The following is a 27004-nucleotide window of genomic DNA, read 5'->3' on the forward strand; positions in this document are numbered from 1 at the left end:
AAATTTAACAATCTAAATCGTTTGCTTTGATACAAACCTTAAATTCAATAGTATAAACAGACTATGTTCTTATACTCCTATGTCCCCACACATTTATGTAGTTCTTGTTACAAATTATAATACCTGTTTATATATTATGAAGCTAAAAACCACTGATTTATCATTATGTTTTATGCATTAGCCTTTTAGATCCTATAGGAAGTAAAGAGTGGAGCTACAAATAAAAAATGTAATAGTACTGGTATTTATTTTTACCCTTAAGAGGGATTTTTATTAATATTTCTTCATGTGGCTTCACTCTATTGTCTACTGTCCTTTCCTTTCAAGCTGTAGAACTCTAGCATCCTTGTAGGGCCAGTATAGTGGTGACGTATTCTCTCAGCTCTTGTTTACCAGGAATGGCTCAATCTCACTCTCATTTTTTTTTTTTAAAGATTTATTTATTTATTTAATTCCCCCCCCTCCCCTGGTTGTCTGTTCTTGGTGTCTTGTTTCTTTGTCTGCTTCTGTTGTCGTCAGCGGCACAGGAAGTGTGGGCGGCGCCATTCCTGGGCAGGCTGCACTTTCTTTTCATGCTGGGCAGCTTTCCTCACGGGCACACTCCTTGCGCGTGGGGGCTCCCCCACGCGGGGGACACCCTTGTGTGGCACGGCACTCCTTGCGCGCATCAGCACTGCGCATGGCCAGCTCCACACGGGTCGAGGAGGCCCGGGGTTTGAACCGTGGACCTCCCATATGGTAGATGGACGCCCTAACCACTGGGCCAAAGTCCGTTTCCCCTCACTCTCATTTTTGAAAGACTGTTTCCAGATATAGATTTCTTGGTTGGCTTTTTTTTTTTTTTTTTTTTTTGGTTTAAGTGCTATATATTTGTCATCCCACTGCCTTCTTGGCTTCATGGTTTCTCATGAGAAATTGGCACTTAATTAAGGTCCCCTTGTGTGTGACACATTGCTTCTCTCTTGTAGTGACTTTCAGAATTCTCTATCTTTAGCATTTGACAGTTCGATTATATTATGCCACAGTGTGGATCTCTTGGGTTTATCTGGTTTGGAGTTCATTGAATATCTTGTATGTGAATATACATAACTTTTGTTAAATTTGGGAAGTTTTCAGCCATTATTTATTAGAATATACTCTTTTCCCTTTTCTTTCCCCCCGTTCCTGCCCCCCTCCTTTGGGGACTCCCATAATGCATATATTGGTATGTTCAATAGTGTCCCACAGCTTCCTCAGGTTCTGTTTACTTTTTTCATTTTTCTTTCTGATTTTTGGAGTGAATAATTTCAATTATCTTATCTTCAAGTTCTCTAATTCTTTCTTCTGCCAGCTCCAATCTCTGTTGAACCCCTCTATGGAATTTTAAATTTCTGTTACTGTGATCTTTAGCTCTATTTGGTTTCTTTCCATCTCTCTCTTGATATTTTGTGTTCACTTATTGTTTTCCTGATTTCCTTTCATTCTTTCTCTTTTTCCTCTAGCTCTTTGAACATATTTAGGACCCATTTTTAAAAGTCTTTGTCTGATATGCCCCAGGTCTGATCCTCCTCCCTTATGATTTCTAATGCTTTAATCTCCCTTACTTAGGCCATCACTTTCTGTTGCTTTGTATATTTTGTGACCTTTTGTTGAAACCTGACATTTTGATATTTTAATATTTTATCACTGGTATTTAGATTCTGAGTCATATGTTCCTTAAGCTTGTATTCATCTAGTATTATGACATAGCTTCCCATGATTGCTAGGAGATTACAAAAAGAAAAGGAGGAGGAGGAGGAGGAGGGGAAGGAAAATAGCTTTCCTAGTCTTTGCAGATTGACCAGTGCAATGTTCTCCTTCAGGGCTTATCTATACAATGAGTTTAAAGGATAGCTTCAGGCCAAACAATAGGGGTCTCCCTGATTCTTTTTATTCATGCATCTTGTCTTGGGCAGTGTACAGTGACTCTAAGAATTCCTCCATTTACATGGTTCTAAATGTCCCTTCTTTTCTAGGAAACAGTTCTCTCATGGCCCTGGGCAAACCATGCTGTGTAACCTACAATTCCTTGCTCAAGGCAGCATGACTTGACTGTTAATCCACAGCATTCTGCACGAGAGTTCTGTGAGTTGCTGTATTAGTCAGGGTTCTCTAGGGAAAGAGAATCAACAAGATATGTCTGTCAATAGTATGCGATTTTACAAGAGTCTCTCACACAGCTGTGGGGATGTACAAGTCCAGGTTCTGCAGGCAGGCTGCAACCAGGGGCTCCAATGAAAGTCCAATGTAGGCTCTTGATGAGTTCTGGGAGATGACGGCTGTCCAAAGATGAGATGGAAAATTCTCACTCAATACTGAAATCACTTCCCCTATTAAGGCATTCAACTGATCAGATAAAGCATTATTCATTGCTGATAGCAATCTCCCCGACTGATATAACTGTAATCAGCTATCTATGACTTACCACTGCAGTATAGTCAATGGTGACTAAAGTCCATAAATGCCCTTGTATTACATTTGGCCAGTGCTTGCTTGACCAAACAATTGGGCACAATTACCTGGTCAAGTTGACACAATAGCCTAACCATCACAGTTGCCTTCTACATTTAGGGCAAGTTATGGAATGGCAAGTCTCTCAATCCATCACTAGACAAACTGGGCAGACATACATGCTCCCAGTATGTGCCTGAGGACAACTCTATTCTCTCTAATCTGCACTGAGAGCATGAACTGGCTCCGTGCCAAGCTGGTAAAGAGTAGGAGAGGGGCCAGCCAGGACACCAGGAGGTCCTAATACTTTTAAGTAGCCTTTTTCTTGATTTGGCACTCTCCCTATTACTGTGCCCTTGAACTGTTTTCTGGAACATTGAGAAAGATATTTCTGCCAGTTCTTGCTGGTTGTTCAAAACTTTTTTGGGGGGACAGAGCCTTGGGGCACCTTGCTCCATTTTAAATGGGGCAGGACCTCCGATGAGCACTTTTGACAAACACCAAAATAATAAAATATTTTCAAGAGAGCAGTAGTCATCATTAATGCTTAATATTGCTGAATATTATGAGGACTACAAAGAGATCATCTGGATTTGTTAAGGGGACATCACTGGCAAATTCTAAAGTTTGTGGCTGCTTCTCTTCTTGAACATTTTCTAACTTAGTCTAGAGAAATGTCCATAACCTGCAGAGTACTATTTCATTTCTATCTATTGCAAGAAAGTCTTGCCTTTAATAGTGATGGTGATTATTGTATGCCATCTGGCATTGGTTTTGAAGAAAACAATGTATAAATAATACAATTTACTATGATTTTTTTGCCACAAAGACAATTTTCATATAAACAGGAAGAAAAGTATGAAAAATAAAGCAATAACCTTTTTTGTACCTGGTTAGTGAATCACTGACTCTCATCAGGAGTTCATATGTTCTGGGTAGGGCTTAATGACAAAACTCCACCTCCTTTCTAAAAGAAAAGTGATTGAAAAAGTGAAGCAATTTGCCTAAGAGCAAAGGGTTTCAGTGTAGGTCATCTGTTCCACAAATATTTTCAGCATCCATGATGGTTAGGCTCCATGCTAGGCATGAGGGAGTCGATGGTAGAGGCACATTCCCTTAGATAGAGGAGGTAAACAAGAAACAGGAAGGTTCCATCCATTCAGGCTGATGCTGTGGCTGTAATAGACACAGGGTGTTGGGTAAGCACACAGGATGGATTCCTAGGGGCAACTGAGGACGAGGAAGGATCATATGCTAAGGGTCAAAGACAAGGCAAGCAAAGGCATGTCATATTTGTGGAACTGCAAGAGTAACATACAGTTGCAGCTGACTGACTAAGGCCAGAATGAAGAGAAATGAAACCATTCATAATAGCTGGCCTGTTAAGTGCCTTAGATGCTCTACATCATGGTACTCGGGTTCAACAGACTAGGTGTATTAGTAAGGTAACATCGGTTACGGAAACATATAAGCCCTTAGGTCTCAGCAAAATCCCCCAAATTGGCTTAATCCAGTAGAAGTTTATTTTCTTGCTCACAGAAAACCCAAAATGGGTGTTCCATAACACCAGTTGATGCTCTTCTGAACAGTGATATAGAGATCCAGACTCTTTGCACATTGTGACTTCACCATCATAAATACATGAGTTCTAAGGTCACACTGAAGAGGAAAGGACATGGAGGATCATGGGTAGGAGATTTTTGGGGTCAGACCTGGTGCATATAATTTCTGCTCTCATTTTATTGGCTAGAACACTATCTCATAGCCAATTCTAACTGCAAGTGAGTCTGGAAAATCTCTAGGTAGCTGAGGAAAAGAGTTTGGTGGTAGCTTAGAAGTCTCATATGCTATGATATGCTATGGATGGTTTACATAAATATATTATATTTCCAAATATTTTGAAGAGAATTATCTCATTTTGGGGAAGAACATAGTAATATAGGTATAAGTATAGAAAAAGATGAGTGAGGATATATTTTGAGGTGTTAAATAGAGTTGCCACTGAATAGAATTATAGGAGCTCATTGTATTTTTTATTTATCTATTTTGTAGCAAGAATGTATTGTTTTTAAAGTAGGAAAAATAATTCAGGTTGTTTCAACTAATTTCTAATTAGTCAACCCCTGCGAAATGACTGAAAAGGAATTGGGGTGAACACACACAAAAATGAGATGAAGGGTTGAATAAAAGTAGACAAACTACATTAGACAAAAAATACTCTAAATCCAGAATCAGGGAATAATCATTTTAAACCAAATTACTGTTTTTACCAAATTAGTACATTAACCAAATTATTTCCTGCCAAATTGTTTTGTCCAAATTTATTTCTACCAAAGTGTGTATTTCTCCATTTGTTCTCAGTCAAGTCACTTAACCTCTGCAACGAGTTATTCCCTGGCACTCATTCAGCCTTGAGTGCCCTAGGGCTCACATGCTGGAAACGGAGAAAATGGCAGGGACTCGTGGGAAACGGGGTTCCTCTGATAAAAAGAAAATTGGAAGTCAACTGGCTGTAGTTTTCATTTATGCGTTTATCTTATCATCGCTTCATTGTGTGGCTCATATGCCTCGAAGAGAATGTACCAGAGCCCTGCCCCCAAGAAGCTTTACCTTGTAACAATGGAGCCAGCTGTGTCAAAAGTCATCGCTTCATAGTGTGACGAGTGGACAGTGAAGACCAATCTCGGGACTTTCTTTTGTCTTCCTTGCAGCTACGTTGTAGTTACATTTCTTAACATCGATGGATTACTGGCTTCATCAAGAGTAGGTAGAGTGGAAAATCAAATATGTCATTTGATGTTTTAACGTGGAAGGAAAAATAAAGAGAGCAGAAAAATCAAAAAAGATAGAAAGGGCAGGAAGAAAGGGAGGGAGGTTGCCCGGCAGGAATGAGCAAGGCAAAGGGTGGGAAGGGAAGATAAGGGAGAAAGGAAGTGGGAGGGGTGGAAGGTTTGTGGGTAAGTGTATCAAGCCTGATACAAGGCTCTGGCTTGCAGAAAATCAGACCAAGAGAAATGGGTTTTCAGGGCGCTGCTCCTGTACCCTCTAGGATTAGCTCCTGAAGGGCTGGAGGTTCTTTTCAGGACGCTCAGTCTGCGTCCTCTCCCGGTGCCCATGGCTCGCTGCTGGGCTCGACCTGGTCTGCCCTGCCAAGTGGGCCCTCTCTCAGAGCCCTCTTCTGAGCCACCAGTTTAGAGTCTGTCTTATTCCCTCAGACTCCCAGCCGATCTGATCAAGAGATTTCAGCCAGTTATCTCAGAACAGATACTAGCACATTCTAACAGTCTTCAAAGCCTTACTAGTTTAAAGCAACGACTTCTGGGAATGGCAATGTCAGCCTTCAGGGTAGGACCCAATGAGGAACCAAGTTTTTGTTTGCAAGGTCTGCTGCCACTCACAGATCCCGGCAGCCTTTTCCCGGGCTGCCGTTGGGATGTGGGGTGCTCCGCCATTCCACAAGCCTGTTTGGAGTCAGTGTCAGTTCCATGGAAAGCTCCTCACGGCTCGCAGCCGCACTGGTGTGGGATGCCCAGGGCTGCTGCAGAGTGGGAGGGAGGCGGCCACTGCCACCTCTGTTTGCTTTCTGCCTGTATCCGGGCATCAGACCCTGACCATCAGGCTTCCTGGGCAGGCTCGGCTGCTCCAGTGAGGACCCCTCTCCAGTGAACTCCAGGAAAAGGCTGCTCTGTATCCCCCCACCCCCATACATACCCCACGCCCCACACGCCGCCTTCCACCTGCACCCGCCCCAGGCTCAGCTCTTTAGGGAGTCTTCCGAGGGACCCCAGATCCTCTCCATGAGGGGGATGTGCAATGCAAGGCTGTGCTCTTGGGAAAGGCCCCTAAGAGCCCTCCCTCTTGCCCATCAGCGCTTTCCTGCTTGCCCTTGAAGAGGCCAGCCTGCTTGAGTCTCTGCCCTTGTTTCTCCCTCCTTAGGAGTGCTTCTCAGCCCTGGACACATGCACTAATCACCAGGTCAGCTTTTAACCAATGCCAGAGCCTGGTCTGCACCCGCAGATAAGCCCTGCTGATCTCACTGGTCTGGGGAGGGTCTCCAGCTTCAGGGCTGATTCTCTTGCGCAGGACCCCACTGAAGGCGCTTTGCAGCTTGAGTGGTGCACCTGCCTTGCGTGCCCCAGGCTCTGGCTCTACGCACAGTCCAAGCAGCCCCACCCCTCAGCCCTCCCTTCTCTACTAGTTACGCTGTCCTGGTGGTCCTCCTTCCTGAAGTCTCTTTCTTTTGTCTCAGGGTGGTAGCGAGTAGGGAGCAGACTTTAAAACTCCCCAGGGCCACTCTCTGTCCCACACAGGTATATTTGGAACCAAGACCATCTTTGATGATGACAAGAAAAGCAAAATATATAGATAGTTTGAGCATGGGCGAAGCACTTCACATACATGTTGTCATATGGTGTCATTGAATCCCCAGAATAATCATAAGAAATTACCACAATTACACCCACTTTTCAAATAAGGGAACTGAAGTCCAGAGAGCACCGCGCCAGGAGGTGAGTGAGCTGGGCTGCCCTGGGCCGTCTGACTCCCAAGTCCCAAGTGAAGACCCCTGCACTGGTGCCTGGGCTCCCACCCAAGGCTGGGGTGAGCCTTGCTGGCTTCAGAGGGAGGGCTCCTTACAATGGGAAGAAAGGGACCCAACGTTGGTAATTCCTATAATAAATTAGCCCTCAGAAGAAACTACCAGAGCCTTGGGCTTTGGGTGGCTGGGACTACTTCCTCTTAGGACTAAGCCACATCCCTCCCAGGGCCAAGAAGGTGGGCAGGGGGCGGTGGATTCGGCGGCTCTTCCCTGCCTCTCCCAGCTGCGTGCTGGGGGCTCACTGTCTGCCCCAGGATTTCCCAGAGGGATTTCTCTGTGGTGGGCCTGAAGGTGCAGCCCTGTTACCCTGCCTGATTCCCTTGGGTGCAGAGCACTGAGTTTCCTGCTAGATTTGCAGCCCTTCACAGGAGCACCTAGGAAACTTCAGGCAGGGTACTTTTTAAAAATTAATTTTAATTTTTTTTTTTACGATCTAATTTTTTTTTAAATGTTATATTAAAAAACTATAAGAGGTTCCCATATACCTCCCACCTCCCCTCACCCCACTCCTCCCACATCAACAACCTCTTTCACCATTGTGGCACATTCATTGCATTTGGTGAATACATTTGAGAGCACTGCTGCACTACATGGATAATAGTTTACATTGTAGTTTACACTCTCCCCCAGTCCATTCAGTGGGTTATAGCAGGATATATAATGTCCAGCATCTGTCCCTGCAATATCATTTAGGACAACTCCAAGTCCCAAAAATGCCCCCACATCACATCTCTGCTTCCTTCTCCCTGCCCTCAGCAGCTGCCGTGGCCACTTTCTCCACATCAGTGCTACATTTTTCTCCATTACTAACCACAATTAGTTCCATAGTAGCATATAAATAAATCCACTCTAATCCATATTTTATTCCTCCATCCTGTGGACCCTGGAATGGTGATGTCCACTCCATCTCTATATCGAGAGGGGGCTTAGATTCCACATGGATGATGGATGCAATTCTCCTACTTGCAGTTGTAGGCAGTCTTGGTTCCCTGATGCGGTGATCGACCATCTTCACCTCCCTGTTAGGTGACCTGGGTAAGTCCAATGAAACAGAGGGTAGGAGTTGCAAGTCTGCTGAGGTTCAGGGCCCAGCTGGCACATGGACAGTCCAGAGATTCAAGTCTCCTGAGTATAAACCATCCCTAGCACCAACCACAGGTTCAGTAAAAATGACAGAAGAGGCATGCATAGAAAGGTCACATCTGAGTCCAACTCCATCACACTCAGGAACACAAATTCCAAAGTAGGGCCAACTGACATGGCACTGAATTCCAGAGCCATCTGCCATGACCAAAGAACCTGTGGGTCTCTGTAGCCCTCAGTACCTGGGGTTGTATCTACTTTGACTGTCTCTGTGGTCCTGCTGAGGTGTGCATAAGTACAATGCCTCTGATGACCTCCTGACTCTTTTTTGAAGACTCTTAACCATATAAACTCATTTCCCCCTTTTAGTCAAGGTCAAAAACAGTTTTTAACATATGATCCTACATGTAGGTTGAGATATTCTGCTGGTCTGAGTTGACCTTTTTACTCAAGGTCTTTTTTCAGTTACATCACCAGCTGCTGCTTGGTAGTAATCCCTTGGTGCCAGGGAGGCTCATCCCTGGGAGTCATGTCCCACGCTGGCAGGGAAGGTAATACATTTACATGCTTAGTTTGGCTTAGAGAGTGGCCACATTTGAGCAACATGGAAGCTCTCAGGAGGTAACTTGTAGACAACCTGTAGGACTAGGCCTAGTTCATATTTCAGGCACACAAGCTCATAAGCATAGTCCTCAGTATCAAGGGCTCATTGTTGGACCATCCTTCTTTGTTGGTCTTTGCCATTGCACTTGGGGGATTATTGCTGTTTCATTGGGGAATGTGATAGAGCTCCCCTGAGTAGGAACTCAGCACTCCCTCAGTTGTCATTTTTAAACTGTAACTACTACGAAAATACCCAACATATAACCAAACATTTTTATATACCCTATATACATGCCCTAGAGAACTCCCTCCCAACCATGTGCCCCCCATCAATAATGCCCCACACCAGTGTTCCTTCCCTGCCATAGTTGAACCTTTCTGTGGTCCAAAACTTCTTCAAAATTGAAGCCTAATATACTGCCATATTCAATTAATAGGAAAATGAAATATAGTGATGGGTTTAAAGATTAGAAATAGAATACATACTAATTTAGGAAAACTAAAATAAAGTAAAAATAAATTGGGGTATTAAAAAATTAAAAATATTATAAAGCTTTGTTTTTGACATTTTGCCTTTCATCACTGCAGTAGGGGTTGCCCTGTATGTGCAGTGGCAAGGCAATTTCTTTCATTTCTTCCTCAGTGTCTACATTCTTCCTTTTTTTTTCTTCTAATTTTTAATTTTGTCTTCACAAAAGTTTTAGATCACAGCAATTCACATATACAATATAGGGGACTCCCATATATCCAGCATCAAACCCTTTTCCCTCTTCCACAGCAATGATCTTTTTACATGTTCAAGTTATATTTGCTGCAGCTGATATACAGATATTAAAACATAGCTTTCAAACATGGTTCCCTTTTGGTTTACATTATGGTTTATATTTTAGACTGTACAGTTTTCTAAATTTTTAGTTAACTTATGTTTTACATTATGGTTTACATTTTAGCCTATAGACTTTTATACACTTTTGGTGTAATTTAACAAGTCTTATATCCATTATTGCATGAGCTTGTGGAACATTTCCATTGCCCCCCAGTTACCCTGTTTCCATCTATTCTATACCTCTCTCCCCCTTCCCTCAGGACCCATAGTGACAATCAGTCCTCATTACTTGAAGGATCAAATTCACAGATACTTGCAACAATACTGAGGGCTTGACATAATAGACTGCCCTAACCCATTGGGAGCCACCAGTTCTCTCGAGAGATACAATTCCCTCTGTTTGAGAACACCAGTCCTCCCCAGGATGTGGGTACACCTTCACACTCATTGTATGGGTCTCCACCCAATGATATAACACACTTTGACAAAATGAGCACCCACACACTCCCTAGAAGCCTGCCCCTGTTACAGATGCCCCCCCTTAAGCATCCTACACAGGTAATCCTTCCTTATTATATTTTCTAAAGAGTTTTCTCAACATTATAGTTTCAACCACATACCTGATAATCTTCCATGTTCAAATATTCCCCCCAGAGCTCCCCCCAGTTCCTTGGGCCATCTGACCCATCCTTCCAACCCTAGCCCCCCTGAAGCCTGCAAAGCCCCAGCCATAGGTATCCATGTGCCCCCATCTTAACCCTTCCCTGTACAAATACTTACCTCCAGCTTATCATAGATTTCACCCATGTAGGCATCAACTCGCAAACTTCCTTCTCCTCCCCAACTTCCTTTAAGACTATCATCCAGTCTCTAGCTCTCTGAGGCAGCTTGGTTTACTTATTTCATATCAGAGAGGTCATGTAGTATTTGTCCTTCAATGCCTGGCTTGCTTCACTCAACATAAGGTCCTCAAGATTCATCCATGTTATCCCATGTGTTTGTACTGTATAGCTGAGTAGTATTCCATTGTATATATGTACCACATTTTATTTATCCATTCATCTGTTGGTGGGCATTTGGATTGATTGCAACTTTTGGCAATAGTGAATAATGCTGCTATGAACATTGGTGTGCATATATTGGTTTGTGTCTTTGTTTTCAGTTCTTCTGGGTATATACCCAGCAGCGGAATTGCTGGGTCACATGGCAAATCTATGGCTAGTTTTTTGAGAAACCACCATACAATCCTCCAGAATGTCTGGATCCTTCTACATTCCCACCAGCAGTGGATGAGGGTTCCATTTGTCCACTTCGTCTCCAACCCTTGTAGTCTTCTGTTTTTTTGATAATCGCCAGTCTCATGGGAGTAAGATGGTATCTCATTGTAGTTTTGATTTGCATTTCCCTAACAGCTAGTGATATTGAGCATTTTTTCATGTGCTTTTTAGCCATTTGTAGTTCTTCTTTGGAGGAGCATCTGTTAAAATCTCTTGCCCATTTTTTTAAATGGGTTGTTTGTCTTTTTATTTTCAAGATATAGGAGTTCTTTATATATGCAGGATATTAGTCTCCTATCAGATATATGGTTACCAAATATTTTTTCCCATTGGGTAGGCTGTCTTTTCACTTTCTTGACAAACTCCTTTGAGGTGCAAAAGGCTTTAATTTTGAGGAGGCCCCATGCATCTATTGTTTTTTTGCTGCTCGTGCTTTGGGTGTGAAGTTCATGAAGCCGTTTCCTATTACAAGGTCCTGTAGCTGTTCCAGCTAGGGTTCTTAAAGGAAGAGCCAGCCATGGCTTCAGACCACTTCAGTCACTTACTGGCTATGGGACCTGGGGCAGGACTTAACCTCTTGCACCCCAATTTCATTAGTAATCAAGCAAGAAATAATCATACATACATCACGGGGTTGTTGGAGATGTTAAGTGACATAGGAAGTGGAGAGTATCTGACCAGTGTATATGTTTAGTAGTTCTAATCTCCTCCCCCTGTGTCAAGAGTCCAGCAAGGCAGCTCCAGCCTGTGCCCGTTCCTGTGAGATACGCTGGCAGAGTGCTCTGGCTCAGGCACCGTTAGCCACAAATACCAGCTGCCAGGTCACACCAAGAGCTCAAATACGCATCTGCAGCAAAGACCGCAGAGTAACCTGGCCTCATTTCAAGTCACCAGAGAGTTCTGGGATAGGGCATCGGGGTGGTGAGGGACAGGGGGTGGTGGAAAGACGGTGGGCGGAGGGAGCTGCCAGCAGGTCTCTGGAGAAGGAAATGAGTCAGGGAGGGACTCCGGTGTGCCAGGGCTCTGGGACAGAAGCCACTGGACCAAGCAAACCCTATACACGGCCAAATGCAGAGGCGGAGCTTAGCACCAGAGCAGTGAGCCAGGTGGTCCAGGGGAGCTGGCAGCAGGGTTGCTAGCACGAGGGCCTCGCGGGGCCCACGTGCACATGTGCTGAGCCTGGCCCCTCCTGGTGAGAGGGGATCAGAACTGCCCGGGAGCCTGGGAGGGCTGGGGACCCCATCAGGCAAGGGGTATCTTAGTTTCCTAGGTCTACCTTAACAAAGTACCACAGACCGGGTGGCTTAGGAAAACAGAAATTTATTATGTGGAGGCCAGAAGAAAGGACTGCAGGCATTGGCAGGGCTCACTGCCTCGGAGGTCGTAGGGAAGACTCTGTTGCAGGCTTTTCTTTTGGCTCTGGGGTGGCCAGCAATCCTGGGCGTTCCCTGGCTTGTGGCAGAGCTGCCTCACTGCCTCTTTCTTCTCTCTGAGTCTCCTCTCCCTTCTTTTAAGGACAATAGTCCTACTAGACTACGGATCCACCCTACTCCAATGAGACCTCATTTTAACTTAACTAATTTCCAAATAAGTTCACGGCCAAGGTGTCGGGGGTTAGGATTTATCTTCTGTGGGGACACCGTTCAACTCCTAACAAGCGTAAGGGCAGCTTGTGAGATGTGGGGCTCACAGACTCAAACATCGAAGGATAGTGGCTAAAGCTCCAGGAAGGCAGCCGACAGCGCCGAGCCCTGCGGTAAAGGGCTGGTTGGCATCTTGTATCCTGACTAGGCCCGGGACGCTGTGACCCAAATGCCAGGAAACCATCTCCCCCGAGAAGGACACTCTGATCAGGAGCACCACGTGGTCAGAAAGGCAAGCTGGCTTCCGGTGGGGGCACCTGGTATCGCTCTAAACATTTCAGTCATTTTCACAATTCAGATGTTCTTGAAGCGTGTTCCTCAGAGACAGAGACGCTGCTGATGGGACGATCAAGGGACAGAATTCTTGTGCTGTCGGGCTGGTCACTCCCCCCTGCGCCCACTCCTGAGGGAGCAGGTCCTCAGCCTGGGCTGGAGGTCTTTCTTCACGTAGAGCTAAGGAGCAGAAGCAGAGATCAAAACCCCGCCTTTGGGCTTGTTACGACTTGCTGTCGTCTCACCCACCTGCGCTCCTAGAGCGGAGTCTCTGGCAGCCAGGGGAAGGCATCATTGTCCTCTCACCTTGGTTTCCTGTGATTCACTTCTTAAAAATGCCTGGTGAGTAATTTTCAGCTGGGTGTATGAATGGGCTCTCATGGGTGAGTTGTCTCGTCTAATTGTCTTCCCTGGTCTCAGGCCCTCCACACGGGCCAGGCTTCCAGTGCCTGCCACCTGGAGACCCCACCCACTTCCTTCCTTCCTGCGTCGAAGGGGCCACTGCCAGAGTCTTCCAGGCCGAGGGGTCGGGCCGACCGTGGGCAAAGCGCCCTGTGATCAAAGGCCACACTTCTTCCCAGGGGCTTGTTCCCACAAGCTCCTTGTCTCAGATGCATTTTCCTGTAAAAGGTTGCATGTTTCTAAGGGCTTAATTGGCTTAGCTATTTTAATGAGCTTTCTTGGGATGTGGATTCAACAGTTGCACACCTGTCTCGCATCACATAAAATGCAGCCCCCCAGGGTTACTGTACAAGATGTGTCAAAAATTGGCAAGTGGGAGCTCCCCTTGGAAGGCGAGATCTGTGCTCCAGGAAGTTTGGAGAACTTCCTGATTTTTATGGGCTTAACTTTGTGGCCCTCAGAGAGCGCTGCTAAGGAGCAAGGCTCATGGGAAAACAGCGCGCATAGTGGAAAAGTACCGGGGCCAGGGTATCTGATTACTAGTAGGGAGATCTTGGGACAGTCACTTCTTCTATCTGAGCTTCTGTTTTCTCCACTGTAAAATAAAGGAATTCGCTCTAAGTCTTCCATGTATTGCTGTGCTGCTTAATTGCACAAGGATGCCACATCTGCGAGGCCATCGTTCGCATTGTAGACAGAGAGATGCGTATTTTGACTTTTTTTTTGGCCTGTTGAGGTAAAGTGTGACAAAATGGATATATCAAAATTTAATTTTCTGGTGAATGGAAATTAAGTGTTTTGAAGAAAAAATGATTTAAAATATTAGACAAAGGTGTGTGGGCGTTGGTGGTGGCTCTTTTTGGTTATCTTTTAAGTTTCCTCTGATTCTGTACTCTTATACTCAGGAAATATTTACTCCAAATTCCTGGTTGGTCTTTAAAACTGTGTAATTCAGGTCACTGTCTTTGCTGTTTCCTTCCTCACAGAGCTCTGTGGCAAAGCTTCAGAAATGCCTTCTTTCCTCAGTCACTTTGGGGTGACCCCTGATCTCAGCTGACCAGATTCCATGACCCCTGATCTCAGCTGACCAGATTCCATGACCCCTGATCTCAGCTGACCAGATTCCATGACCCCTGATCTCAGCTGACCAGATTCCATGACCCCTGATCTCAGCTGACCAGATTCCATGACCCCTGATCTCAGCTGACCAGATTCCATGACCCCTGATCTCAGCTGACCAGATTCCATGATCCCCGTGAAGCCGTGAAAATGGCCTGGAGGCAGCAGCCCACAAGGCCGAGCAACTCATCCACTCTCGCAGGTTGCAGAAGAGTCCAGAGAAGGGGCTCCAGACACTTGATTAGAAAGCCATCTCGTGAATCCATGCATCACCGTCTGCTGAGTTCTATCAGATAAAGACTAAATAAAACAAAACAAAGCACCCACGCGAAGTTACCTAGAGATAATTAACCTGCTTTCTCTAAAACTACCGATTGAAAACCTCATGTTCCTCCGTGCTGTCACTGCCATTTCTTGCTAGCCGTATCCGTTGGCAGTCATCTATTCGTTTCGAGTTCTAAGGTTAGAGGTAAGGGGCATGTTTTTGACTTTGCAATTTGGCCAAGAAGAGATCATTCTAGAGAGAAAGAGCATGTTAACTGCATTGGCCCGGTCTCTCTGCACTCGGGTTCTTGTCCAAACTCTTCTCAGTGTCATGTAGAGTTATATAGCTTCTGTCCAAATTAACAGTGTCTGGAAGCCTTGTACTCAGTTCTTCCTTCTTGGGTTGAGATGCCCTTTCACGCCATTGTCTGGCTGGACAGTCAGCTACTATAATCCCCAGCTCACTCTACTGCAAAAGTTCTTCCTCTCTCTGTTGTGCTTCCAGAGCTTCGGTAGTGGGGTGACCGTGAGGAGCAGAACGCAAACCACTTTCAGCCATTCAGATGCGTCTCACTTCTCACCTCCAAATGCCAACCCCACTATCTGCCCAGTTGCTTTCTGGATATCAGATCTCTCAGCAGAGCTATTGATGCCCACTGTCCTAGTTCAAAAGTCTTCCAACTGGGGTACCCAGAGATTTTTCAAGAGCAAGGATAGTTTTAAGGGGATCAATTCTATGACCCTCAGCATTCATAAGTATTCCTAAACTTTGCCTAACTGAAAACATAGCCTTTTCCTTCTTTACCATGAGAAAGACATTCCCCTCACCTATCAAGAATCTTACTAAGGTGCATTGCCCCAATGTATAAAATCCTCCAGATACCCAAATAAAGGGACCGTTCAAAATATTAGTAGAGACGTTGAGGAAGCAAATGAATCTGTGACAAAATGACAAAGCTTTTTGAAAGTCAAAGATGGCTTCAAATTCTTGCTTTTAAATTATTTAAGAAAAACTTAATTGAGTTGTCAGTTGAAATATTATTTAAAAATTTATGATGGTAGATCACTGAGTGAATGTTAACATTCAAAGAATCAGTTCAAAGAATTGAATGACGTTGGTAAAACAAATGACTTCTATTTCCATCTACTTATTTTATGCGAACAACTTTCTCAGCACTGACATTTAACAAATCGAAATAGAATTGATTCTGAACTTGCCTCACTCTAGCGATCAATAATACTCATCCACGGATTCACGAATTAATTTTAAAAAGCATCTCCATTCCTTTCATTAGGAGATGGATTTCTAATAATATATTGCCACTGACGTTTAAAATGATCAAAATTTGAGATTCCACTTGGTACAATGGCTGGCTAAGTTGTTTTGAAACAACTTTTATCTCTGAGAACTATGAGAAACATTCAACGGTGCATATGTGCACATATCTGTGATGGATCAGAGGCATACCAGTGAGAATCTGTAGGACCAAGACCTAGAGAAAGAAGTGTACCTGACAATCAGTACCAGCATTTGGAAGGCCGATGCTGATCTTGAAAGCAGCAGCAGAAAGGCTAAGAAACTGAGCTGAGCTTTTCACTAAATCACAGGATTGGGGGAAAGGAGAAAATTGGAGTTCAGGGACCACCAAGGCAAAAGTGCTTGGTTAACATCCCACACTTTCATTTGGAACAGTAAAGGGCAACACCCTGGCAGGAACAAAGAACTAGAAAAAGAGGGGGTTTTACAGGGACTGAATCCCTCATAAGGACTGGAGCTTTCACAAAGCCAAAGACTGGATTATCTTAGTGATTATCTTAGTCTCTAACCTGATGGCCTAAGTGGGTCTGCCCAGAGCCTAGCTGCTCACCATAAGCAAAATTATGTGCTCCCTACAGCACATAACATATAGACTGTCAGAGGAGCTTTATAATTTTTCATAAGTGTAGGCAACAGTCAATAAAAACAACCAATTTAGGAACATGGACTTTTAGTAAGGGAATTTTATCCATTGACATTTAAGATAATAATTGACAAGGAGGGATTTACTTCTTCCATTTAGCTGTTTTCTGTATGTCTTTTGCTCCTCAGTTACTCCATTACTATATTATTTTGTATTTAGTTGCTTTTTTGAAGTGCACCATATTGATTCCCTTCTGCTTTCCTTTCTCTATACTTTTCAGTTATTTTCTAAGTGGTTACCTTCATAATTAAAATTAATATATTAAACTAAACACAGCCTAGTTTCAGTAGCTTCCAAACTCTCTACTCCTACATATCTCTATCCCTTCCCTTTTATATTATTATTGCCTCTGAATATATCCTTATACATTTTATTCCCTTTCATGTAGCTTTTTTTAAAGATTTATTTCTTTCTCCCCCCTCCCTCCATTGTCTGCTCCCTGTGTCCATTTGCTGTGTTTTCTTCTGTGTCTGCTTATATTCTCATTAAGTGGAAGTGAATGATCCTTGGACCTTCTGGAGTGGGAGGGAGGTGACCATTCTCTTGCACCCCCTCAGCTCCCTGGTCTTCTAAGTTTCTTTTTGTCTCTCCTCTGTGTCTCTTTTTGTTGTGTCATCGTGCTGCATCAGCTGTCTGCATTGGCCAGCACTCCTGCATGGGGCAACACTCCACGGGGACCAGCTTGCCCCACAGGCCAGCTGCCTTCACCAGGAGGTGCTGGGCATTGAACCCTGGACCTCCTATATGGTAGACAGGAGCCCAACTGCTTGAGCCACATGTGCTTCCCTCATGTAGATTTTTATTATTGTTTTACACACTTGCCTATTAAGTCATATAGAGGGAAAGCAGTTACAAATCAAAAGTAAAACCCAAGATTTTATATTTACCTAAATAGTTACCTTTAGTCTTTATTTCTCCTTATGGCTTCAAGTTACTGTCTAGTAGCTTTTTATTTCAGCAAATGCAAATTAAATGAAAATTAAAACCATAATGAGATCCTAAGTCACAGCTACTAGGATGGCTATTATTAAAAAACAGGAAATAACAATTGTTGGCAAGGACTCAGAAAAATAGGAACCTTAGTAGGTTGTTGGTGGGCATGTAAAATGGTGCCCCTACTATGGAAAACAATTTGGTGGTTACTCAGAAAGTTGAAAGTAGATTTACCACATGACCTGGCAATTCCATCCCTAGGTAAATATCCAAAAGAATTGAAAATAGGGACTGGACACCAATGTACATCGCAGCATTATTCACAATAGCCAAAAGATGTAAGCAATCCAAGAGTTCATCAACAGATGAATGGATAAACAAAATGTAATACCATATAGTGGAATATTATTCTTTCTTGAAAAGAAATGAAGTGCTGGTACATGGTACAACATGGATGAATCTTGAATACATCATGTTGAGTGAGATAAGCCAGACACCAAAAGACAAATATTATATGATTTCTTTTATGTTAAAATAAGCAAATTCATGAAGACAGAAAGCAGAATAATTGTTGCTGGGGGTGGTGGTGAAAATGGGGAGTTATTGCCTAATAGGTAAGGGTTTTGGTTTGGAGTGAAGAAAATAGTCTGGAAATAAATAGTGGTGAAAGTTACCATTATTGCCAATGTACTTAATGTCACATAATCACTTAAAAATGGTTAAAATTATTTTTACGTGTATTTTATCACAATTATAAAAATACGTTTAAGCAGTGAAGACAAAATAAAGACTTTTTCTAGAAATAGAAGATGGAGACAATTTATCAGCAGCAAGTCTTGAGTAAGGAAAATATTAAATTCTTCAGGCAGAAGGAAAATGACCACAGATGGAAGCACAGAGGTGCAGGAAGAAATGAAGAGCTACAGAAAAGATAATACATAGGTAAACAACAATGTAGGTAAGTTGATAATATTGATGATGATGATTATAATGGTGCTAATGTCTTTTGATAAAAATCATAGAGAACATGACAACAAAAGCACAGAAGACAGGAGAAATGTCAAATTTAAAGTTAAAGTGGAGAAATGGATGTGGCTCAACCAATTGGGCTCCTGTCTACCATGTAGGAGGTCCAGGGTTCAATGCCCAGGGCCTTCTAGTGAGGGCAAGTTGACCCATGAAGCTAACTGGCCCACACGGAGTGCTGGCCCATGTGGGAAGGTCGCCCTGCACAGGAGAACCGCCCTGTTGGGAATGCCTCCCAACACAGGAAAGCTGCACTGCTCAGGAGTGCTGGCCAACTCGGAGAGCTGGCACAGCAATATGACACAACAAGAGACACAGAGGGAAGAAAATAAGAAGATGTAGCAGAACAGGGAGTTGGGGTGGCTCAAGAAAGTAATCGCCTCTCTCCCACTCCAGAAGGTCCCAGTATCGGTACCCAGAGCCACCTAATGGGAACATGAGCAGACAGAGACGAACACAGTGAATGGATACAGAGCAGACAACAGGGTGTGGGGGGATGGTGGGAGAAATAAATAAAATAAATCTTAAAAAAAAAAAGTTAAAGTGTTCTAATTGTCCTTGGGAAGTTATTGAAGTAAAAATTTATTTAAAGTCTAGTAATCAATAGTTCAGTTTTTAATAATCTCTAGAAAATAGTAACTGTGGGTAAAACAAATAAGAATGTCTTTGGATCACATGAAGAAGTACTTTAGATGGCTCAGCTCTTAATAATGCCATTTTTAAAAACCCAGGCTCTTTACACCCTTCTGCTCCATCTTAGAATATTGGCTTGTTTTATCTTCATTCTTGTTGCCTTATGGTTTCAAGATGGCTGCTGCCATCATCATGTTCTCACAACTTGCATTCCAAACTAGAAAGAAGGCAGTGCCAGAGAATCCTCTTTATTTTGGCTAAGGAAGCAAAGCTTTTGGCCTTAAACTCCCCAGAGGATCTCAATGGCTCCTTGGCCAATACTGGGTCATGCGACCATTCCCAGCCACAAACAGCCTGGTGAAGTGAGAAACCAGCTTCCTTCTTTCTATAGAAGGAGCTGGAGAGGAAGAAGGGACATGGGTATGATTTAGGTTTAATCCAAAAATCCCCAAAACAGCCCCTCACTTTTGGCTCTTTCTTATATTTGGTTGTGTTCACTTCCACTCTTTTTTTGACATAAATATGTTTCAAATATTTACGAATGTGAGAGGAAACTTCACATACTATTGCATAGCCCTTTTCTCACTTAAAATACTCATAAATCAATAAATACATGGGAAACGGACTTTGGCCCAGTGGTTAGGGCGTCCGTCTACCACATGGGAGGCCCGTGGTTCAAGCCCCGGGCCTCCTTGACCCGTGTGGAGCTGGCCATGCGCAGTGCTGATGCGCGCAAGGAGTGCCCTGCCACGCAAGAGTGTCCCCCGCGTGGGGGAGCCCCACGCGCAAGGAGTGCGCCCCGTAAGGAGAGCCGCCCAGCGTGAAAGAAAGAGCAGCCTGCCCAGGAATGGCGCCGCCCACACTTCCCGTGCCGCTGACGACAACAGAAGCGGACAAAGAAACAAGACGCAGCAAATAGACACCAAGAACAGACAACCAGGGGAGGGGGGGAATTAAATAAATAAATAAATCTTTAAAAAAAAAAAAAATACAGACGACAATTATCTTAGTACTGGTGTGGTATTTCATTATGTGGATATACCATACTTTATTTAACCACATCTGTGTTACCAAATATTTAAGTTGCTTCCTGTTTTTTTTAAAATTATAAGTAACATTGTAATAAAGATGCTTATAGGTACAACTTTGGTTACTAGGATGTTTCTAGAGGCAGTTTGCTAGGCAAACCATTTAGACCATAAAAATTGTATGAATATTGCCCAACAAGCTTCCTCTCAGCAGATGAGCATGACCCAGGGTCCACATCTAGGATTATGGCTCATGTTGGTAGTTTTCCAGCACAGGTCTTGATCCATAGTGAATAGTTAAATCAATTTATAGACTGCTAAACAGCATTTTTTAAAAAAGGTATAGAACAGCAGAGAACAGAACAAAAAGTTATCAGCATCTGTTGCTTGTAGTTTGGTGAAACGTTGTTTCCGATATGCGTATGTGCCTGTTTCTGAAATGTGTCATGAAAAAAGAGGATTACAGAAAAAAAGTTTTAAAAACACTCTGAGAGGTAAGAACTCTCATACATGCTTCCCACATTCATTTCTTGTTTCTATTTGTTAATTTCCTTGATATGAAGTTCCAAATCAATAATAAATTATGGTGGTGATAGCAATGAATGTTGCTGATTTGTTTCTGGGCTAAATGAAATGCATCTAATGCAGTCTTGAAATGTAGAATTTTCACTGTTGTTAATAACTAGTCTGTCAGTGAAGTTTTGTTTCCTCTTTTCACCAAGTTACATAAACGTTTTCTTTATAATTCAGAAGTAGTTGGATTTCTTTTTATTAATAATTAAACTACTATTAATTTCTAGTTTTATTACCTGTGGTCAGAACATTTATTGTGGACTATAAAATTTCCACTTTTTGAAGTTATTGTTCTTTTCTTTGTAGATGAGAACATTTTTGGTCAAAAATTGTATGACAGTTGGAAAACAATGCATACTCTATACAATAAGATAAATTTTTCAATATTTACCTATTGAATTCAGCTTTTGATACTAGTTTTCAAATGCTCTATATCTCTATTTATTCTTGATATCTTGACTTGTCATTAAAGTCTGCCACCAAGATTTCAACTTCCAAAATTTATCTTTGAGTATGTTTTTATGTATGTGTATTTATGACATTTAAACAATAGTAAACATTCATAACTATTTTTTTCTTTCTATGTGTATTTTAACAACCAATTTTTGACACATATTAATAACACATACCATTCATCTAAAGTGTACAATGATATTTTTATGATCCCATAGTTGTATATTCATCACTCCAATCATTATTAGAGCATTTCCATTATTTCAATAATAATAATAAACAAAAAACAGACAAATGAGAAAATTCATCACCTCTCAATCTCTCTATGCTTTCCCTGCTGAACATAGCTGCTGTTTCTGGCTCTTCTTGCTCATTTATTTATTTTTTAAAGCAGTTTTATTGAGATGTATGCATGTACCATATGACCTATCCAAAGTGGCTTGTAGTATAATCACAACGTTGCACACCATCACTCAAAAAACGTTAGAGCAATTTCATTGTTGCAAAAAGAAAACCCCACACCCTTTAGCAGTCATCTCTCAATCCCTTTATCTTTCCCTAGCCCTACATAACCACAAATTATATCTTCATAAACTGATTTATATTTACATTTTATATAAATGGAATCATACAATATATGGTCCTTTGTGTCTGGTTTCTTTCACTTAGCATGTTTTTTTGTCTGATATTAATATCTTGTAGTATTAATACACATTTGTTCAGTTTCAAAGAAAAGCAGTCTTATAAATACAATTTTACCCACATTCATATATCACATACAGCTTTACAATGCTTTACAGTCCCATGTTACATGTGTTAGCTCTCCTTTAGCAATGTACATGACCTTAGACTTTCCTTTTAAACCACTGTCATACCTACATTATGTTGGCTTTCACCTTTTCTATTCATTTCCAAAGATTAACACATACCCCTTTCACCAGTTCTTTGGAAGTTAACCCTCAGCTTTCCATTCTATAACCTATTTTCTGATGGTCATCCAGAAAACTCCATGAGATTATACAATATATTTAATTCATAATAGCACAAACATATGTAACTGTCATTTTGTGTCTGGCTTGCTTCACTCAACATAATGTCCTCCAGATTCATCAATGTTGTCTTATGCATTACCACTTTATTTCTTCTTTTTTTTTTAAAGATTTATTTATTTATTTATTTATCTCCCCTCCCCCCCACCCCGGTTGTCTGTTCTGTGTCTATTTGCTGCGTCGTCTTTGTCCGCTTCTGTTGTTGTCAGCGGCAAGGGAATCTGTGTTTTCTTTTTGCTACGTCATCTTGTTGTGTCAGCTCTCCGTGTGGGCAGCTCCATTCTTAGGCAGGCTGCACTTTCTTTTGCGCTGGGCAACTTTCCTTACAACGCGGGGACACCCCTTGCGCACATCAGCACTGAGGGTGGGCCAGCTCCACACGGGTCAAGGAGGCCCGGGCTTTGAACCGCGGACCTCCCATGTGGTAGACGGACGTCCTAACCGCTGGGCCAAGTTTGCCTCCCACTTTATTTCTTCTTACAGCTGCATAATATTCCATTGTGTGTATAAACCATAGTTTGTTCATACATTTTTCAGTTGATGGACACCTGGGTTGTTTCCATCTTTTGGCAATTGTGAATAATGCTGCTATAAACATTGGGGTGCAGATTCTGTTCGTGTCACTGCTCTCAGTTCTTTTGGGTGTATACCAGTGGTGGTATTGCCTAGTCGTGTGGCGGATCTGTATTCAAATCCCTTGGGAGTTGCTAAACCGTCCTCCACAGTGGCTTTACCATTCTACATTCCCAGCAGCAATGAATAAGTGTTCCTATCTCTCCACATCCTCTCTAACACTTGTAGTTCTCTGTCTTTTTAATAGTGGCCATTCTAGTAGGTGTGAAATGATATCTCATTGTAGTTTTGATTTGCATTACCCTAATTGCTAGTGATGTTGAATATTTTTTCATGTGCTTTTTCACCATTCCTATTTCTTCTCTGAACAAATGTCTATTCAAGTCTTTTGCCCATTTTTAATTGGGTCAATTGTCTTTTTTATTTATATTATGCATATTAAATCCTTATCAGATATGCGATTGCCAAATATTTTCTCTGATTGAGTTGGCTGCCATTTCATCCTTTTGACAAAGTCCTTTGAGGTGCAAAAGTATTTAATTTTGAGGAGGCCTCATTTATCTATTTTTTCTTCTGTGGTTTGTGCTTTAGGTGTAAGATCCAAGAAACCACCACCTATACCACAAGATCTTGAAGATGTTTTCCCACATTTTCTTCTAGTAATTTATGGTCTGGCTTTTAGGTCTTTGATCCATTTTGAGTTGATTCGTGTACAGGGAGTGAGCTAGGGGGCTGTCTTTCGCTGTCTTGGTTGTGGCTACTCAGTTCTCCCGGCACCATTGGTTGAAGAGCCTGGTTTGTCCATTAGCTTAGGTTAGTTAGGCCTGTTGAAAGCCAGGTGGCCATAGAGGTGAGGGCTTATTTCTGTGCTCTCAATTCTATCCCACTGATGGATGTTTCTGTCTTTATGCCAATACTATGCTATTTTGACCACTTAGCTTTGTAATATGTTTCAAATCAGGCAGTGAAATTCCTCCTTCATCGCTCCTTTCATTTTTTTTTTTTTATAATTCTTTTGGCCATTCGGGTGCACTTTCTTTCCAAATGAATTTGGTAATTGCCTTTCCTATTTCTGTAAAGTAGGCTGTTGGAATTTTGATTGATATTGCATTGAATCTATAAATCAGTTTGGTTAGGATTGACATATTTGCATATTTAGTCTTCTGGTTCATGAACATCGAATGTCTCTCCATTTGTTTAGATCTTTATTGATTTCTTTTAGCATTGTTTTCTAGTGTTCTGCATATAGGTCCTGTACTTGTTTGGTTAAGTTGATTCCTAGGTATTTGAGTCTTTTTGTTGCTATTATAAATGGAATTTTTCCTCTGATTTCCCCCTCAGATTGTTCAATACTAGTTGTACAGAAACATTACTGATTTTTGCATATTGATCTTGCATCCTGTCACTTTCCTGAACTCATTTATTAGCTCAAGTAACGTTGTCATAGACTTTTCAGAATTTTCAAAATATAGGATCATGTCATCTGTGAATCTTTTCCAAATATGCCTTTTATTTTCTTTCTTGTCTAAGTGCCCTAGCTAGAACTTATAGCACAATGTTGAGTAACAGTGGTGGCAGTGGGTGTCCTTGTCTTGCTCCCACTCTTAGAGGGAAAGCTTTCAACCTTTCCCATTGAGTACAATGTTGGCTCTGAGTTTTTCATATATGCCTTTGATCATATTGAGGAATTTTCCTTTTATTCCTATCTGTCAAAGTGTTTTTATCAAGAAAGAATGCTGGATTTTGTCAAATGTCTTTTCTGCATCAACCTAGATGGTCATGTGGTTTTTTTCCTTCAATTTATTAATGTGGAGTATTACATTAATTGATTTTCTTATGTTGAACCACCCTTGCATACCAGGAATAAATCCCACTTGGTTGTGGTGTATAAATCTTTTGATTTGCTGTTGGATTCTATTTCCAGGTATTTTGTTGAAAATTTTGCATCTATGTTCATTAGAAAGATTAGTCTGTAATTTCCTTTTCTTGTAGTATCTTTATCTGGCTTTGATATTAGGGTGATGTTAGCTTCATAAAATGTGTTGGGTAATTTTCCCTTCTCTGCATTTTTTTTTGGGAAGAGTTTAAACAGGATTGGTGTTCATTGTTCTCAAAATGCTTGGCAGAATTCACCTGTGAAGACATCTAGTCCTGGACTTTTCTTTGTTGGGAGATTTTTAATGACTGAGTCTATCTCTTTAAATGTGATTGGTTTTGTTAAGTTCTTGTATTTCTTGTAACATCAGTGTAGTTTGTGCATTTCTAGGAATGTGTCCATTTCATCTAAGTTGTCTAGTTTGTTGGCACACAGTTTCTCATAATATTCTCTTATTGTCCCTTTTATTTCTGTGGGTCAGTCATAACTCCCCCACTTTCATTTCTGATTTATTTATTTGCATCTGTTTTTTTATTCTTTGTTAGTCTAGCTAAGGGTTGTTTTTTTTTTGGTTCTCAATTTCATTTATTTCTTTCCTTCTGCTTGCTTTGGGAATGCTTTGCTGTTCTTTTCTAGTTTTTTCCAATTCTTCAGTTAGATCTCTGAGTTTAGCACTTTCTTCTTTTTTAATATAAGCATTTAAATTTCCCACTGCTTTTGCTGTATCCCATAAATTTTGACAAGTATTTTTCTTGTTTTCATTTATCTCAATATATTAATAGTTTCACTTAAAATTGTTTTCTTTGACCTGTTGATTGTGTAAGGGTGTGTTGTACAGCCTGCACATATTTGTAAATTTACCTCTTTCCCATCTATTATTGATTTCCAGTTTCATTCCACTATGCTCTGAGAAGGTGCTTTGTATAATTTCAGTCTTTTTGTATTTATTGAGAACTGCTTTGCGACACAACATGTGGTCTATCCGGTCTATCCTGGAGAAAGTTTCATGAGCACTTGAGAGGAAAGTATAACCTGCTGTGTTTGGGGACAGTGCTCTGTCTTTTAGATCTAGCTTGTTTATCCCGTTGATCAAGGTCTGTTTCCTTTTTGATCTTCTGTCTAATTATTCTACTAACGATGTGAGTGTTGGGTTGAAGTCTCCAACTATTATTGTAGAGATGCCTATTTCTCCCTTCGGTTTTTCCAGAGTTTGTCTCGTGTATTTTGGGGCAACCTGGTACATGCAGAGACACTCATGACTGTTATTTCTTCCTGGTGGATTTTCCCTTGAACCAGCCAACAGGGAAGTAGACGCCTGCTCCCCTCTGCGTCGGCTGCAGTGAGCCAGGTGTTTTGCCCCAGCTTAATACCTTGTGGGTGGAGGAAGGGAGCCCTTCGCAGCCACCACTAACGTGCTTGGCGACGTACGTTTGTTGTTTTGGCCTCCTTGTCTGTCCCTCACCCTCCTGGGAGTTATGCGGCATGGCTGTCAGTTCAAAACCTGGTCAGAGAGTGTTCCTTGCAACACCAACCAGACCAAAGTGATAGAGGATTCTGTCTAGTGGCTAAGAACCTCGTAACTCAAACTTTCTTTTCCAACCTTTGCTGGCAGCCCTCCTTTTTCCAGGGTAGGAAATAATTGCACTCCTCTCTGCGTCCTCAACAACCAGTTCTCGTCAGTAGAGAGGGAGACTGAGAGGGTTGGATCTCTTTAGTCCTGAGCTGGCTCACGAGGCAAACAATGAGCAGCCCCAGGGGCCTGGAAGGGCTCGAGGGACACGGCTGTCGCAGTCAGTGGGTCAAGCACTGAGTCAGCCTTAGGCTGTCTTCATCTCTCCCCTTTCCTGGGGAGGTGGCTCCCTGCGGCCACCTTTGTCTGTAGCCATGGGCCTCGAGTCCTGAGAATTCCAGTGTCTTTAGGGTCGGGGAGGACACCAGCTGTAGCTAGATCTGTAGCTTTTAACTCGCAGTTTTGCCATCGTAGTTCTTTTTTGCCTCTTTCTCTTCTGGGCAGTGTCCGAACTTCCCCTGGTGTCCTAAACCCTAGAACGTTTTCCCAGGCTGTTTCCGCCTGTTCTCTAGTTATTTTTCTGGGAGAGAAGAGAGTCCCATGTTTTTCTACTCTGTCATCTTCCAGGAAGTTCTTCTACATTTGTAATTATTTGTGTGGGTTCGTAGCTGTGAAAGTTTTTGATACCACATTCTGTTTCGTTTTCTTGATTTTAAAAGTTTATCTTTGACAGGTAGGAGTATTTTTTCTCTTCCATTCTTTTATGTCTAAACTTTCTGGTCATTTTAGTTCAAGAGTGGCTTTTGTGAATTGTTTACGGTTGTGTTTTTTTC

The 27004-nt window shown here is 42.1% G+C and overlaps 1 protein-coding gene and 1 long non-coding RNA gene across 2 annotated transcripts in view; one reads left to right on the forward strand and one right to left on the reverse strand.

The window, feature by feature from the left end:
* The window catches only part of ENPP6 (ectonucleotide pyrophosphatase/phosphodiesterase 6), a 127088-nt gene that overhangs the window by 56482 nt on the left and 43602 nt on the right, over window positions 1-27004 (forward strand). The gene's annotated exons all lie outside the window — the stretch shown is intronic.
* On the reverse strand, window positions 1772-5350 carry LOC131279683 (uncharacterized). The gene is made up of 3 exons (XR_009187085.2): window positions 5080-5350; window positions 3359-3436; window positions 1772-2297 (listed from the first exon to the last, which is right to left on the reverse strand). It is a non-coding gene; the product is annotated as an uncharacterized lncRNA (long non-coding RNA).

This window comes from Dasypus novemcinctus, chromosome 1, assembly GCF_030445035.2.
Source record: "Dasypus novemcinctus isolate mDasNov1 chromosome 1, mDasNov1.1.hap2, whole genome shotgun sequence".
NCBI classification, from domain to species: Eukaryota; Metazoa; Chordata; class Mammalia; order Cingulata; family Dasypodidae; genus Dasypus; species Dasypus novemcinctus.